Genomic DNA, 16,053 nt, shown 5'->3' with positions numbered 1-16,053 from the left:
TGATTTATTAACACGAACAACCCAGCTCTCTCTCTCACCATCCACCTCCCCTGCCAACCGTACAATCACCCATCCAATGCATTCTCGAATTAGGACAGAAACCGAACCATAATACCAATATCATTAGAATACAACATTTCCCCCCTTTAACAAATTAATCAAAACAAACTGAGAACATTACAGCACAATTGAGATAACTACAACTGTTAGAACAACAAAACATAATAAGAAATGCAGCAAATAAAAGGATTACGGAACCTAACAAAAAAAAAACCACAAAATATAATAGAAACTTGTTCACCACTAATTCATCACATAATCTTGGGACCACGTAGGTGGCTTTCTTATCCTACCTTTTGTCTGATCAATGTCACCACCAAACTCACACCCATCATTTCTCACTGACCCATGTTCCTGCACAGCGCTACCACCAACAGACCCACTTACCTCATCCTCTTCAAACAACACTAACGCTCTATTACTCCTTCTCTCCACATTCACCGACTCACCTTCCCACCTCCACTTACTGACACGATCTAAATTCCAAATGGACCCATCCTGAATTCTAATCGCATGCCTAAATACCTCTTTAACCTTCACCGGTTTAGAATATTTAGACTCTCCCTTCCTTACCATCCTCCCTTTCTTTATTCTGACAAAATCACCAACCTTCGCTTTGGTTGTGACACTCTTCATCTGATCTACTTGCCTGTCTTTACTGCTTATCAAACTTCTGATTCACCCACACTGGATACACTGTTAGGTACTCTTCTTTCATCAACTCAAAGGGAGACTTCCCTGTATCACTTCTAGCCGACGTCCTCCAGCTCCATACCTTCTCTTGTAACGCATCTTCTACCACCATATTGTTGTTAACTGCTTGCTCCATTGTCTCCACTAACACCCTGTTACATCTCTCAACCAAACCATTTGTTTGAGGATGATAATTGGCTGAAAATCTCCATTCAATACCCATGCATTTGGCAAATTCACTCACCTCTTTGCCCCTAAACTGAGCACCGTTATCACTGATAACTACCTTAGGATAACCCTCTCTTCTAAATACTTGCTGCATAAACCTGATCATCTCAACGGAATCTATTCTAGACACCATTTTTACCTCAATCCATCTAGAACAATAATCGACCATGACTTTCAAAAATTTTCTACCATCAGCTAAATTGTCATATGGACCAACAATATCTATGCCTAGCTGTTCCCAGGGTTGCACCATCTTGCAGATCTGAACCGGTGATGACCCGAATATCTTACAACACTTATCACTATTCTGACAAGGCCAACAACATCTTGCATACCTTTAAATCATAATGTCCATCCCAGTCCACCAATATTTTGAACAAACATTGCGCTTAGTACCCGACGAACCTGGGTGTCCTTGATGTGCCTTCTCAATTAACCCTGCCCTTAGACTACAAGGGGGAATCACCTTGTCTCTTCTAAGAAGTAAATCACCTTCTACTGTACACTCCTCTTTAATTTCCCAGAACTGCAAACAACCTTCCTCCAGGAACCTTTTCTCTGGCCACCCATTCCTGGTATATTCTATGACTTTTCACAAGGTCGGATCACTACGAATCTCTTCTATCCACTTTTCCCTCGAAGTCACTTCCACCGCTAGTGCCACCCCATCAACATCGTCAATTTGATCCTCCTCAATTCGCTTCAAAGGCAACTGGGACAGGAAATCCGCTACCTGATTCCTTTTTCCTGGCACATAAACCACTTCAAAATGGTAATCCTGTAATTTCAGACTCAGTCTGGCCAACCTGGGAGACGCTCTACTCATCCCTCGTACCGACAACACTTCAATCAAAGGCTTGTGATGAGTACACACCTCAAATATATTGCAATCGCTCTCGACGTGTAACATATGACCCTTTCAGTATTGTCTTCTGATAATTGAGATAGTACTGCCCCCTAAACCAACACCACTTTCATCAACAGTCAACTTGGTCTTCTTACCAAACACAAATCCACCTAGCTCACTCGACTCACAAATGCACCTCTTAATATCGCTTGCCGCTCTCTCACATTCATCATCCCACACAAACACTGCTTCCTTCTTCAGCAGCTTTCTCATTGGTTCTGTGCGGCTGGCAACATTTTACACAAATATATTGTAATATTCACACAATCCTAAGAAAGATCTAAGATCCTCCTTACTTTTGGGACTAGGCGCTTCTCTGATTGCTTTAAGAGCCTCCATTTTGGGCTTATATCCTTTCCCACTAACCACAAGCCCTAAATACTCCACCTCGCTCTCTTTAAATTTACATTTACTCTTTTCAATTTCAAGACCATTCTCACTCAATCTCGACATAACATTCCGCACTCTCTCATGTTCAATCTCCCCTTTCCCAAACACTATAATGTCATCTTGGTATACTAGAGTTCCTTTCAAGCCCTTAAGTACTTGTGACATTGTCCTTTGGAACACAGCAGCCGCAGATGCCAAGCCAAAAGGCATCCTCTTATATCTGTACAGTCCAAATGGTGTGATGAACGCAGTGAAATTCTGGCAATCCTTAGTAAGTTTGATCTGATGATATGCACTAGACAAGTCCGAAGTAGTGAAAATATCTGCTCCTTCAATGCAATTTAGCATGTCTGAGATGATGGGAAGTGGGAATACGTCTACAACAATGTTTTTATTTACATCTCTAAGATCTACACACATTCTTAATTTCCCATTTTTCTTCACAGCCACCACTATTGGGCTTATCCATTGAGAGGATTCAATTTTCTCAATTACGTCATTGCTCTCCAGCATATTTAATTCTTGTTCCACTCTCTCAATCAATGCAAATGAAATAGGTCTAGCTTTACTGTGCACCACAGGTCTCGCTCCTTGTTTCATCACAATCCTGAAAGAGTAGTTTTTTAACAAACCCAGTTTATTCTGATGTGCATTTTTTAGTTCAACCTTCCTTTTTACTTCACATTTGTCACTGTCCTTCGCCACCAGCACGGGCTCATCTCTGCATAGGTCCAATGTTATTTTCAATGCTGCTTGGTCTCCCCATCCGAGGACATTTACGCCTTTCTTAGTTACATAAACTTTAAATCACTGCTTGTCTGTCTTTAAATTGAACCACGCTCCTGAACCAACCGGTGATGGGGATTTCTGACCCTCGAATCCACCCGGATTTTTGATATCTGATGGATGTATTTGTGCCTTGAATCCTTCACTTAACATTTTCTTCAAAGTACCACTTGTGATTATAGTGTACGTCGAGCAACTGTCCACTCTTATTGACAGTTTATGATTTTCTATTATTATGTCGAAACGTGGACACTTCAAATCTTTGCCTGGAGAAGCACATATAACTACCACTCTTTCCTCATCAGACTCCTCCTCTTCCTTTATTACTGTTACTCTTTTCTTGTTACAACATACCACCGCAAAATGACCTCTGATACCGCAGGCTGCACATTTTTGTTCATTTGCAGGGCAATTTCTTAAGCTTGAGTAATGTCCAAACCTAACACATCTGAAACATCTATCCTTGTCTCTGCCCTGAAAAGGACCTGATTTTGCTTGTTCCTAATCCATGGTTTCTTTGAATTATTCTTCTCTTCTCTGTAATTCTGTTTGCCTCCTCTGTTCTTTCCTTATCTCCTTTATTCCGCAGAACACTTACTGGAGCTTGATCTCCAGCTTCTTGAGTAAGCTTATTTGAGCTTTGTCCCACGCTTAGATTCTGAATGTTCTGGATGATATGCTGTTTCTTGTTCTTTATTTCTTGTGAGCACAACTGAGTGTGCTCAACTCTTTTGGCAATGGCAATTGCTTCTGTCAGTGTGGGGTTTCCAACCATCAATAGTCAGTCCTGTATCACTGCATCCTTAGTATGGATAATTATCTGATCCCTTATTAGTTCATCCAAGGTAATGTCAATGCCAAACCGACACGTGCTCGCCAGCTTCCTCAATGCAGACACATACTGTTCGACTGACTCTTCTTTTTTCTGTGTCCTGGTATAAAAATTATACCCGTTAATCGCCACATTCACTTCGGGGGCGTAATGTTTATCTAACTGCCTCAATGCCTTTTCCTATTCATCTATGTCACCCGTTTCATCTATAGGTAAATCCGGTAATTCCCTATATTTTCTTTGACCTTCAAGTCCCAAAGCATGCAACAGCAACAGTTTCTTTTTTGTGCAGACAGCCCCTCATGCTCAACTGTCCTCAAGTAATTTTCCAATACTCTCGCCCTTCCGGCCATATAAAACTGGGCTGACCTGGATTTGGAAAGAAACTTGCTGGCGGGTGCATCGTTATTCCTTGCAAGTTTGCCACTTAGAAAGTTTACACTTTTGTTATACTCCCGTGGTTGTTCTTCTTTACTGACAGATTAACTGTCTGAACCAGATATAATTGTTTTCCGGGTTGTTACCAGGAGGATTTAACACTTATAAACAAGAAAAAAAAAAATGTTTCCCACTGGGACGAGTAAGAGTGATCAGTCTCTCATTCTGCCATGCGATTCTATGTTGAAAAATAAATAAATGCTGAATTCAATATGGTGTCACGTTGCTTGACGCACACATGTCCTTTCCTCTAATGAATCAGCTCGCCTGCCAATTCTTTTCTTTTGATCTGGAATGTGCATGCGCACGTATCGCTTTAGTCAACTACTTTTTTCACTTTAATCTGCTTCGTTTTGCCTAAAAACTTCATATGCTCTGGTGCATCGTGTTACTTGCAGGGCACCGTAATCTTTAGGGAGAGTGAAACGGCACAGAGGGAGACCAAACCCTCCGGAACTGCTTACGCTCTCGATTCACGTGTGGATTCTTTGCCAGCTGGGTTGCTATCCTCGTCGCCAAATGAGGTAATCCGGTTGTAAAGATAAAAGCATACGGCTGGCCAAACTTTGTTTTTGCTAGCACTGATTTATTAACACGAACAACCCAGCTCTCTCTCACCATCCACCTCCCCTTCCAACCGTACAATCGCCCATCCAATGCATTCTCGAATTAGAACACAAACCGAACCATAATACCAATACCGTTAGAATACAACACTAACCACCTCTAGTTGCTTATCCTGGAGGGGCCACTTTTAATTCTTCAACCTTGTATACCCGCTGTTAAAGTCCATTATCTTGGTTTTCACTGTATTAATCCTCATGTCGTTATTCCTTGAGTATTGTTCCAGGGCGTGCAATTCATTTTTTGTAGACCGTGCAAAGTGTAGTCCATGATAATCAACTCATCTGCATACCCCAACCAGGAAAGTAATAAACTCCCAAACATAACAGGGCACACATCTGATGAATCAAAGGCAAACTGAAGATCTGCCAAATAAAATATTAAGCATGGAGCCATTAGGCAACCCTGCTTAACTCCCCCCATTGTGTTCACCCAGTTAGAAGCCTTCCCAACCAGGTCCAGGCGCACACGAACCCTGGTATTAGTATGTTACGCCACCATCATACTCAAAAGGCCACCTGGCATGTTCCAATCGCACAGTTTTATTCTAGAGTTATGGTCCCCATTTTTTTTTACGAAAACCAGTTTGGTTGAAGGGCAATATTTTAGCACTCTCACACCAAACCGTGAGGAGAATCCTGGCAATGATTTCTTTATAGAATACTTTGCATCACAAGCATCCTGTAGTTGGGAGGATCATTTCACTGTCCCTTCTTAAACACTGCCAATATTGTACTACCATGCCAGGTTTTGGGGATTTTTCCAAATGTATTAATTGCAGTCAATACTCCAAATAATGTACAGGCCCACAATAGAGGGTCTAATTCCCATAAAGCGTTGCACATTCTATCCAGACCCATAGCTATAGAGATCTTGGATCTTGATTTCACGAATTAGTTTAGCAAGGGCTTCGGTAGAAAGAATAAATGACCATTCATTACCATGTATGCTTTTCTCTATCCGATCAGCCACTTCCACCATTCCTAATGTGTAGGTAACATAATTCTCACACTCTTTACTTGAGATCCCATTAATTAGAATACTCAGATTATTATTTCTATTTATTGCCAAAACCGCCTATAATCATGGTCATACAATTCTTTCGCCATACCCAACCAATCCTTTTTTATTTCTAAGAGGATTTTGAATCGACCTCAAAGTGGATTTTCTAATCTTCAGATCCTCACTTAACTTTTATTCAAGGCTGCCACCCCAAGGTGTATGTGGTATTGTATTATTTCTTCAAGGTCCCTTCTGAGCTGTTTTTTTTCTATCACTATCATGATCTTTCCTTTTGGATTTCCGCATTTCCTTATATTGCACTTTTATTAGTTTTGTACTTCGTCTGGAATACCAGGTCCCGGATATTGGTCACCACCTTCTCAGACTCCTCAATGACCTATTCAGCACTATTGTCGATCCCACTAGATTCCACTCTGTTCAAATGCCCATTCAGCTCTTCCTGTGCCATTTCTCTAGCCCTCTATAATTTATTAAAAACTCCATTGCACCCTATTCTGACCACCATTCACACTTAATTATCCCACCTCAGTCACACCACGTCCCTCTTGAACTACTCGCAACAGTGTGCACAGAGGCATATGGCCACTCTCCTCTCTTACTACAATGGACATGGATAATATCTTATCTAGATGAGATACATCAACAAACAGGAAATCAATCATAGAAAACCATTTCAACAAACAGGTAATCAATCATAGAAAACTATTTCAAGCTCGATCTATTGTAAGATGAGGGTTGGTTTGCTCCCAAAGATTGCGCACAGAGCCAGAAATTAGAGTGCTCAATTAAGCGTAATTTAATGCAATTCAAGAACAGCCGACATGTATTTCGAGCATCAAGCTCTTCTTCCAAGGCTGCGAGGTTGTTAAAAATATTTTGTACATTTTTGACAATCATATATTGGGGTGACTAACAGTTGGACATCAGCCAGACCCAAAAACAGAGCAAACAGAGGTGGCATGTTAAGTAGGCATCACAACATTTCCCAACAAAGTTTGACAATTTAGTTTGTATTCCAAAATATGGTGACATGTCATAGCAGTGATATAACAAACATAAAAGGATATACAGCAAGTTGATCATTTATGTTCATCGAAATGTCGAATCAGTGCCATGTATAACGAAAGAGAGGACAAAAATATATATACACATGTTACGAGTTTTGTACTTGCGGGACCGTTCATTACTGACCTTATTGTATATGTATTTTTGTCCTCTCTTTCTTTATGTCATATGACATGTAGGACAGTGAGCAACTCAACATGATTTATAATTACGTGGAGCAATGGATGGACTCCAACTGGATGTGCCTTAATGGGAAAAAAACAGAGCTCATGATTTTTGGCTCATCATACGCCCGAGCTAAGTTACCTACATCCTACGCATCCTTTCAGATTAAAGACACCACTATACCAGTATTAGGCAAGGTCAAAACCCTGGGTATGCTGCTTGAAGCATCCTTAGGGGCAGAGGCCCAAGCACAATACGTTAAGAAAAACTGTGCTTACTACCTCCGTCTAATAAAAGCCATCAGACCCTTTTATCAGAGGACAATTGCGTGACCATAGCTAGAGCCACCATCTTGTCACGCCTCGACTATGGCAATGCCTACCTCCTGGGTGCCTCCAAACGGTGCCTACAAAGCTACCAAGTTGTACAGAACAACGCAGTAAGAACTGTCAAGCTTAAATCTAGAACAGAGCATATCAGCGACTCCAGAAGGGAGCTTCACTGGCTAAAAATTGAAGATAGGGTGCACTTTAAGACCCTAACTATTGTTCATAAATGCATCCACGGAAGAGCACCAACATACCTAAAAACGAGCATCAGACCATACGTCCCAAACAGAACACTGAGATCATCCCAACTCGGCAAAATTGCAATAGCCCCACATAAACTTAAAAGCGGCTTAGGCAGAGCCTTTCCGTCCCTCGCAGCCAATCTCTGGAACAATCTCCCGGTCCAGCTAAGAATAGAGCCTAACTACATCCGTTTCCGCAAATCGCTAAAAACCCACATCTTCAAATAAATTACCACATGTCCAAATCCCAGCTGGAGTAATCTCTGTATGTTTTTTCCCGTCTCTGCTGTCCGTTTTCCTGTCTGTCTGTCTATCTATCGTGTTCTTATCTCTGCGCCCCGAGGCTCGCGAGCTACCGGCGCAATACAAATATTAAATAAATAAATAAAATAAATAAACATCACCTAAATTTGAAGTGGTGTTTATGGGTCCTCCCTGGAATGGGACAGGGTTTTAGAACGCCACTCTGGGGACATGACACTAACATGAACATGCCTTGAACAACCCACATAAAATCTCCCGGATTCCTCCGGGTCTTGTTGTAGTTCACAGCATCCTTGCCCATCTGTATAGCTACCATGGAAGTATGTGGCATCAAGGTCCATCTATGAAAATAATACGGACCTTCGCGGGGCGGAGATCAAGTGGTTAGAATAATCAATATGTACTAATATTTACATTACAAATCATAAACTCCTCTTGGACTATGTTGCGATACAATCAAATGGAAGACATGGAAAAGGGATTCCCATTCACACCCCTTCTGTTCCCTGTATTCACAGTTTCTACCCATGATAATCAGCAGAGCAGATGAAAACATATACAAAACACATCAATGGAATTGCTTGACATGAAAAGGTAAACACTGTCTCTCTACCAAGTTATCATGAGTATAATACAGCCTTTTCCGTTGGAATAGAGGCAATCAAGCTTTTTCGGTTACTTAGGAGAGGAAGTAAGAGACTGGTATATGGTGTGTGCCTAGCAAGTGTGGGAGGGGGCAAATGAATGTCTTTGCACACTCAACTTTGAAAGAGCATGAAATGCATAAAAAAAATAAGTTTCCTGTTGACAAGCAAGAACCCGGCCTAAAAGAAGTCCCCCTCTTTTTTTACTTTATCTTATAGACTAAGGTGTGGGTGCCCCGCCGAACTAAACGGGAGAATGACTGATCGCTATAACATCTAAGAAATCGGGCCTGAAGAAGATGACAAAATAAATGAAGTCATTGAAACCGGTCGACCAGAGATCTAATAGATGTCTACCAATTAAGATAGACACTTACCTATTAGAATAACTACAATTGCTGATCAGTGTCTACATGACACAACGAAAGGTCACAGTTTTACTAATTTTTGCCCACTAGAACTATTGCATGAGAAGTGCCAAGCAATGGCTAAGGTGTGCTTCTTTACAAGGCAGGTGTAAAGAAACCAATACATCTAACCTCTAGGTTTTACACCTTAGGAAAGATTATTTCTTGTTGTCTGTCACTAACAATTATTTTTTAATTATCAAGCTTTTATGAAATGAAAACTCATGGAATAGCCGAGCATACTTCACAGAGGGTATATAAAATAACACGGTTTTCAACCATAAGTAAAAAAAAGTCCCACGTGAACTGCTTAACCATACCGTGACACAAATACAGAAATAATCATCCCAAAGTAGGTACTTTGTAGTTCTAAACTAAAACTTCCATTATAGTGTTAGGGAAAGTTTCCTCTGTTTCCTATCCCTGTTAAATAGGCGGCCCATCAGCACAATCTAGGGCGAGAATACCCTGGAGGCACAGTGGGTTCTTCTGGCCAGGGTTAGATGCAGTGAACACAAAACAGATGTAACAAAATCATGTGTGTAAATTGATACAGTACCTGTCCTTTGTTTTGTGTGATATCATAAAACTATATGTAACAGGAAGACAAAACTATTATTTTCTTCCCCCGAGTAGTTTGCATGAAGGCAACCAACAGATTCAGTGTGGAGGGTAAGTTGTGTACTAGCCAGCTTCCCCAGGAGTTTTCCCAGGAACGGGGTGATGGAGATCGGATGATAGTTTGCCCGAATAGATGTGTCAGCAGAGGGGTTTTTGAGCAGATGGTGCACAAGAGGGTGCTTGAGAGGAGCAGTGAAAACTCCTGGAGAAGCTGGCTATTACCCAACTTACCCTCCACACTGAATCGGTCCTGATATTTCACAGGATCTGGTATTGTAGTACACCCCCATGTAGGCCATAGTATGTACCACTTGTGGGAGTTCCTCACAGGAACAGGAGTTCTCGTCTCCCAGTGAGGCCCCCTTGCCTCTACATCTAGGGAGGGTATTGTGGAGCGGGCTCACCTCGCTAGCCTGAGAAGGGAGGAATTCCGTAAATTCATCACAGTGGGTATAGCACAATTATATTTATTTACCATGGCATTGTGCAGTATTAGGAGAATACCCTGAGGTTTCTTACACAGCTCAAGAACAGGAGACAAGAGGGATTGATATCGATTGTCCTCGCTGGCATAGAAGAGCACCAGCGGCTTCATGAATACATGGATCATGAGGGCAAGTTTGTAGTTTGGAATGTTTTCCATGTTTACAAAGACATACTTAAGGAGCCAGGCAGCCAAGTCTTCAATAGCATAATAATCGGTCATTGTGTACACACAGGCATGCCCAAAAACCTTGAAGGAGTTTGAAACGTGTAAAAAAATTATAGTGTACACTCAAATGTTCCGATTTGAAAGTAGGCAAAGTGGAAACAAAATGCAGTGTCTGCGAGACTTCTGGTGCAGAAGAATTCACCTCTAACCTGTAGAGCAGTTTGGCAAATGGGTAAGCATCTTGGATAAATAGTCTGACAGCTGAATGTTGTACTTATAAGAAGCAGTATGCAGTCAAGAGGTTTAGGATATATGGAGAGCAGGAGTTACTGTAGATCGGTTTGCCGTTGGCCATGGCACCACTAACAAACCCTCCAGCTTTGGCCTCTTCAATGTCACTAGGCCAACAAGCCTGTTTGACACTCCCATAACAGTTGACACACAAGCATATCCGCAAACGGTTTAAGCTCGGAAGTCCTTTATCTGTATCAGATCCATGGCAATTGGCACCCACATACTGCATTAAAATCTTCAGGATTGGATAGGACCTTTTGCATCCCACTAAACAGCCAGATTAGAACCACAGGGGCCATTTTCTCTGTGCACTCATTGCTGACAGATCAGTGCTTCCATAAGCATGCTCTTTTCCATAAGTGTAAGCAGCAATTCACTTCCCAGCATTTGTTTCACTTGATTGAACAGGATCTCAAGGTTATCCAGGACGAGCTCTGGCATTGCTCTGGCAAATATCCTTAATGTAGGTGCAGGCAGGTCTTCTTGTTTTCTTTACAGTGTTTGACCTGGGGCTCTTGTTCTTCTCAACAATTACAAATAACTTGTAAGAATCTCAAATAGACATTCAGGACTATTGGTAAGAAAAGGAAATGGGGTCCGCATGTTAAGTGCACATGACACGATCAGAGGATCCTTCGTCGAAAAATTCAGAAGAAGCTGCACCAGATTTACACAGTAATTCACTGGGATAACCTCCTTTTTCATGACTTTAGTAATTTTCTTAAGGACACACTCAAAAAAGAAAGTAGCAGCATCCCATTGTAGAGCGTGTGAGGGTTGTGATATTGATGCTACAGTATTGGCTGTGCCTGTCATCAGCCAACCTCTGGCCATTTGGAAATAAGTCCTTGGGGCGAGCTGACAAGAAACCTTGATCACCCTCCCTTGCTGGGCACAAAATGATTTGAAGAATTCTAAGTACTCGTCCTCATTGTCGAAGTCAAAATGAGATCAACTTGGGCTGTCATTTCTGGAAGGAAATCCCACTTTTAGTAGATTCATTGTGGTAGCTTGAAGATACTTTGGGAACTTGGACAGCAGCACAGTATCACTGGAAACTATTTTATGCTTTAAGAATGCTTTCCAGATACCTTGGGACGAGGAACGAAGGAACAGACTGGAATGTGTTGTAAACTTAAGTAAGGAATCCAGATACTTCTGAAAGTTGCCAGGTATCCATCATCTTCACCCACTACCATGCAGAGCAAGTTGGCTAGACCACAAATAATCATGGACAGTTTATTTAAAACCCAATAGCTCTTCTCAGTCAGCAGCTTTTTCCATTCTCCTTTTAGACAGAAATCAAGATATAGTTCATGGGAACCTCTTCAAACAAGAATGGCATTGCTTCCTTTGCTCCACATTCCCCGTTCTATTAACGACTATGCATAGAAAATCTGTGACCTCCAGCTGCAGCTCGGGCTTATCCCGGAATAAACAGTCTTTCCAGGACTTCACATTTATCCTCTGTGATGTAGCACAGTTACCCAATCCAGGTAGCCTGCCAGTGCATTGAGAGTTGCAATCCCAACACGGTAAGATTGCCTGGCCCAGCATTTCCAATGTTAGGCAATATCAGGTTGTGTTTTTTCAGCCAACTTCAGTCCACAAGTGACACAGCATGGGCACTCCTATTTAAATCCATCGCAGATCTCAATAGCCTCGCTCCGATGCTGGTGGCTGGAATTCAGGTTCATGATCACCTCCACTACCCGTTAAAGCTTCTGGCAATGGGTGCAAACATGTTCTTGTAACAAAACCTTGGTGGTGGTGGTCGCCAACATTTTGACAAGCGAAACCGTAACGGATTAGCCAGGGTAAAAAAATGTATTTAATAAAATATTTAATGTTAAAAAAGTTACAACTTTGTGTCAGTCTCATTTCTCGGACGCCTCAAATTGCACAGTCCTGTACAACGCATGGTTAAAAAGTGGTTCTGTACTGTCTGGCACAAGTAGTGCATGAAGAAACATTGGCAAATCCTTTTTGTGGCAACCAAACCATGTAACATTTTCCTCCATTCACACAAGGCGAAGACAGCTGATGGAGAGAGAGGAGACAAAAAACATGCAAACTGCCTGAGAAATCAGCTACCTACTTTTTTTTGTTTGAAAATCATATTTTATCATCATTTTGAGTCATAACATCAAAAGGCATACGCAAACTTGACAATTCCAGCATAATTAACAAAAGAATCCCCCCCCATCCACCCACCCCCAGTCCGAGCTCATGTGTACATTTTATCTAGCGAGTTCATACATAGTATTTCCACTCCAATTCAGTTGTTACTTCTGCACACTGATGTGTCAGGTCCCGCTTTGAAGGCCTTTCCTTTTTAGTCCCGTTACCAATGGTTTTCAATATCTGCGGGGGAGAGCCCCCCCCTCCCGTCATGGTGTTGTTTCACTGGGTCAAGCGTCCATATTTTTCAAAAAAGGGGAGCCATGGCTCTTCTATGTTCGTCTTGGATTGATCAATTAAGTGTGTAAAAAACTCCATATCATAGATGGCTTGTACTTTAGTGAACCACTCTTTTTCTCCCCGGCATACAAGGACGTTTCCACTTCTGTGCCAGACAACACCTGGCCGTCACCAGCATAATCTGCAAGATGTGGTCTTTAGTTCCCAGTGTCCCTCGCCCACGCCTATTTCAAAGAGGAGCCATGGGCATAGGGGTCTCTTCACCCCATCGACTCCCTTAATCCAGGACAGTACCTCCTCCCAGTACATCTGAACCACTGGGCATTTCCACCACATATGGATGTAGTCGCCTTTTGCTTTCTTGCATTTCCAGCAGTTTGGATCATATCCCTCCCTCATTCTCGCTATCCTTTGCGGGGGATAGTGCCATCTGTGTAGCACCTTGAGAGCCTGGTGCCGAAACTGGAGAGAGGCCGTGGAGCGGTTCGCTCTCCTGCACATTTTAGACCATCTCTCGTCATGTATTACCTCCCCCAGGACCTTCTCCCATTGTGTGCGCGGTGGTGGGGGTTCCCTCGAAGCCGAGAACAAAAGAAGTCTGTAAAGGCGATATATCATCTCCCTAGAGCCCCCGGCTGAAATGAGGAGCCTCTCAAATTCAGTTAGGTCTCTTCTAAGGGCCCCCCCCCACAAGAGTTCCGTAAGAACTCCTTTGAGCTGGAGGTAGCGGAACGGTGACAGTGTGCCCAGAGCCTCCTCTAGATCCTTCAGGGATAGGAACGAGCCCCCCACCCAAAGATGGCCAGTCCTGCTAAGGCCGGCCTCGAACCACATTTGAAATACAGCTGGCTCCGCTATATTATCTATGAAGGGGGGGCCAGAGACAGCTCAGTGAGGAGGGCCAGGTCGTAAGCCAGCGATAATAAACCCCCTTCCTCCATAGTGACCACAGCACTTTCAAGATTGGGTGGTTTAGGACCCTCCTGGGGATGTTTCTTCTTGGGACCCATAGCCATTCCTCCACAGTGACAGGGGCAAGAACCTTGTTGTCCATGGCTACCCATTGTAGCTACCTACTTCTAAATGCAAGTTGGAAATAGAGGTGTAGAATGTGGCCTGTAAGAATTCCAAGGTCTATCCTGTGTAAACAACTGATATTCTCCACCGATGTGCTGTATTTATTTACATGCTTTTGTAAAGGGAACATGCTTCTTCATGATGAATGACCAACCACTGACAAATGTTTGGTGAGGGAACCAATCCGATGTGTGGGCATAACACTTTTAAACTATGCATCATGGCACTGTGTACTACTGTAGAGCCCAGCATCAGCACGTGGTGTACAATAGTGCGCTGTCACAGGATTTAAATATTGGATGTAGAAGGTTGCAGTACCATAGGCTGTGAATTGGTGTTGCTACTTTCGATGCAATTTGGTACGAACATGTGCCTACAGCAGTCCACTACCAGACATGGTTAATGGGCGTGGGGTTGATTCGGTTGTGTGTGGGTTTGCCACCATTGTAATCTATGAATCATGGCTTGTGCAACATTGTCGAGCCTTCCACCAGCATTTGGTGTACAGGAGTGCACCATCACATGCTTTAAACATTGAATGTGAAGTAACAGTATCTTGGGCTGTTAATTGGTGACACTATGCAATCTAGCAAGAACATATGCCTACAGCAGCCCATTACAACATACTGTTCATAGGTGGTGGCACGGCACAGTCTGGCCCACGTAGAGTAATTGCAACCAAGCTACCCTATGGTTTCATTTTGTCCAGGTGAAAAATAGGGATATGGATATATGCTTTATTCTCCAGTCGTTTGCAGTGCATCGATTGTTTTTCCACTTGTATGGCATTCATATCTATTCTACTTATTGTTGAAGGGAGCAGTTTGCTTCATGATGCATGGCTAAACAATGTCAGATTTTGTTTTGGGGACCTCAAAAATGATGCAACTTTAATGTGCACCCACCCCGGGCTAGAAGAGCTGATAAAGTTAGAGGGAGATCTACAACACATAGGAAAAGCAGACACTCACTCTGGAAAATGTACAAAGTGGCTTGTGAGAGCATAGATCAGCCATTTTGTAGAAGACAGGGCTAAAGTTGTAGAATGTTGCCCGTAAGAGTTCCTTTACTCTACCCTGCATATTGCATTGATTCTTTCGCATTTACATGCATTGGTATATTGTGAAGGGAGCAGATTTCCCCACGATTCAAGCCTTAACACGGAAAATAAATTGGTGAGAAGGCCATTGTGTGCGTGTTTAGCCACTATTATAAATGTATGTAATGTACCACAGCATTTTGCAGTAGTGTGGAGCCAGGCACCTGCATTTGTACAGGAGCAGAGGGTGGTCGGTATGGCCGAATTGTGCTCTGCAGAAAAATAGGCGAATTCGGGGCAAAGTTTGCCTGCTTCACTCATTTCGCCAGTGAAGGGAAAGTGTCGATTTCAGTCTTTTTCCCTGCTTGAAATGTTGTGATGCCACGAAATGTTTCGGGCTCTCAAAAACAAAATGTCACGAGAAAAACGAAATTTCGTTTGCTCTCCTGCATCTTTTTACCTTTTACATGGAATTTCCTTTTAAGGTCCCACAAACGTAATTATTGAAAAAACCAGTGCAAAACCACCAGTGAAAGGGAATTGGAGGCACATTTAACCAATTTCGTTTTACTGGTGGTAATTTCGCCCACCCCTTTTACACGAGTACACGACCACAGGCTTTAATATGCAGCATTGTACAGCTGAGCATCAACATTGGATCTAAGAGATTGAACTACACAGCTGGCAATACAGTCCCCAGCACAAACATGTGCCTATTGCAGTCCACTACCACATTTAGGGAATAGGTGTGGTGCTGCATTATCGCACATGTGTACCTGCAGCCAAGCTAAATGTGTGCCACTTTAGTCCAGGTGAAACGGAGCTATCTAAATTTCCCAAGCTTTTGAACCA

At 42.5% G+C, this 16,053-nt stretch overlaps 1 protein-coding gene and 1 pseudogene across 1 annotated transcript in view; both read right to left on the bottom strand.

Moving 5' to 3' along the window:
• GRHPR (glyoxylate and hydroxypyruvate reductase) overlaps positions 1–16,053 on the bottom strand; it is a 315,324-nt gene that overhangs the window by 118,809 nt on the left and 180,462 nt on the right. The window lies entirely within an intron of this gene.
• Positions 10,568–16,053, bottom strand: part of LOC138515686 (exportin-5-like) — a 33,303-nt pseudogene continuing 27,817 nt past the window's right edge.

The sequence above is a fragment of the Ambystoma mexicanum genome, chromosome 6q (assembly GCF_040938575.1).
Source record: "Ambystoma mexicanum isolate Mex_15411 chromosome 6q, UKY_AmexF1_1, whole genome shotgun sequence".
NCBI classification, from domain to species: domain Eukaryota; kingdom Metazoa; phylum Chordata; class Amphibia; order Caudata; family Ambystomatidae; genus Ambystoma; species Ambystoma mexicanum.
Note: the sequence above shows the minus strand (reverse complement) of the source record. Positions and strands in the feature narration are given on the sequence as shown.